We start from the raw sequence: 2242 nt of genomic DNA on the forward strand, positions 1-2242 counted from the left end.
GACCGGCCGCTCACTGGCTGAGCGAGGTGCGGGAGCAACAACGAGGGTTGTGATCCCGTTGCCGGTCCCAGTCCGGTACGGGCGCGACACTGAGGGTTGCGATCCGCTGCCGGTCATGAAAAAAGACAAAAAAGGAGAAAAAAACAAAACAAAACAAAAAACCCTCCAAGTCAGAGATAGTGCCCCTCTTTCTCACTTACTTTAGTTATTTTACATTTTCCTACAATAAAGAGCACAGTATTCTTTTCTCATTCAAACAAAGGGAGACAAATTCCGTGTGAGAAGTAGTGTTCATTGATCTTCATCAATTCGAGAATGACTTAAATATCTGTTAAACGCCTCCTGTGTGCCGGTGCTTTTCTAGGCACTAGGGTTATAGCAGTAGAAATCCATGCACCCCTGACTTCTCCGTGGAGTTTCCAAGGAGTTGTCACGCTAGGGGAAACCGAAAGCAATTACACACACACGTCATATAAACTACATAGTTGGAACATAGTCATAAAAGACCTGCATATCATGGTCCCTTATGGGCCAGTCTGAAATCTGAGGCTGTGTCAGTCAGCGTCCCAGAGGGAACAGATGGCACACTCAAAGTAGGGTAATTTGAGGAGGGTTTAATAAAGGGACTCTTTACACAGGCATGGACAGGTTGTAGGGAAATCACACACGGCATAGTTCCGAAACCCAGGCTAGTAATAGAGCTGTTACCACCTGCAAGTCGAATGGCTGAAGGGATGAAGCGGGTCCAAAACTCAAGAAGAGAACATGGTAAGAAAGGCTGTCATGAGAGCAGCAGTGACTGGTGAGGGGACACAGTGGGTCCAAGGCTACCCCATAGTCAGAGCAAAGCTACCCCACAGCAGCCCAGGGCTACCCCACAGGGAGCAAATACCTAACCTCACTCTCTTCCCCACTCCGATGCCCTGCTGGTTCCTTAGTGTCCACCCCAAGCAGATGCCAGAGTACAAGAGACCCCTTTGCTGCTGGGTGCACATAACTCGGCAGGGCAGGAAATGGCAAATGGTGGGGTGGGGAGGGGTGAGGATGGGGACCTGGAGGGCAGATGTTGAAGAAGTTCCATCACGTAGGTGACCATCCTGGGCTCAGATCCAGGAAGCTGACTCAAGGCCAGGCAGTCTTCTAGGAAGTAGACAATGCCAATCCAAGGGAATCTGGGACTTTTGATCCAGGTTTGATACATCCGAGGGAATCAGGCTCAGCTGTCCCCAGCCTGAGACGAAGAGACATTTTCAGTATCAATCTGAGCGGGTGGGGTTAGAATGTTCCAAGCGCTCTGAACCAAAGTTTGGCCTAACCCAATGCCCTAACCACAGGAAGACTAGATTGTTGTTGAGCAAATATTTACATCCTCTGCTGTGGTGGGCACATTTCCCCACCCTACACCTTATCTGTCACTTGCATTGCAAGGAAACCTTAGCAGATGTGAGCAAGCAGCAGGCTGAAACATGCTCTGGAGAGCTGCTATGAGAAGACATGCCCGGGGAGCTGTGGCCCTCAGCCTGGCCCCCAGATGAACGCAGGTGGTACAGATCCAAATCCCACCCGACCTGAAGTCAGGAGCCATGACCTGCTCACCTGCAGCCTAAAGAGATATCTCACATGTGAGCCTATCCTAGAGCAACTGGACTATGGTGGGCCTGCAGATCTGTGAGTGTCAGAATAAATGTTTGCTGTTGTAAGTCACTATGTCCTAGAATTGTTTGTTATGCAGCATTATTGTGGCAATCACTTATATTAATAATATGGCAACATAGTCTGGGGAGTTCTGTTGATGGAGGAAAGCTTGATGCCAATCCAGGGATCCCAGGCCTACCTCGGGCTGCAGCATACTCCAATGTCCCTTTTCTGCTGGGCCCACAGCAGCAGGCTAACCTTATAAAGTGCTGTCATGTGTACTCCACTCTGCAGTTGCAATGGGTTTTTGTATAAAAAGACTCCTTCTTCTCCCCATTTCACAGATGAGAAAACTGAGGTCTAAAGGTGTGGGGCGATTTGCCCTGATCACACAGTTGGTGAGCTTAAGAGCCAGCAGGATGTGTGCTCAGGAGTTTTAGCCCCAGGCCACTGCAGAGTCCTGGTCCTGGCCCACTCCACGCTCAGCTGCCCAGTCTGTGAAACAGTTGCCCATGACTGGGAGAATGGGGCTATGTCAGTCCAAATGAACACAAACGAGAGTTACTAGAGTTAACACATAACAGTATAGGGTGTCCAGTTAAATTTG

The sequence above is a fragment of the Galeopterus variegatus genome, unplaced genomic scaffold (genome assembly GCF_000696425.1).
Source record: "Galeopterus variegatus unplaced genomic scaffold, G_variegatus-3.0.2 Scaffold2332, whole genome shotgun sequence".
Taxonomy (NCBI): Eukaryota; Metazoa; Chordata; class Mammalia; order Dermoptera; family Cynocephalidae; genus Galeopterus; species Galeopterus variegatus.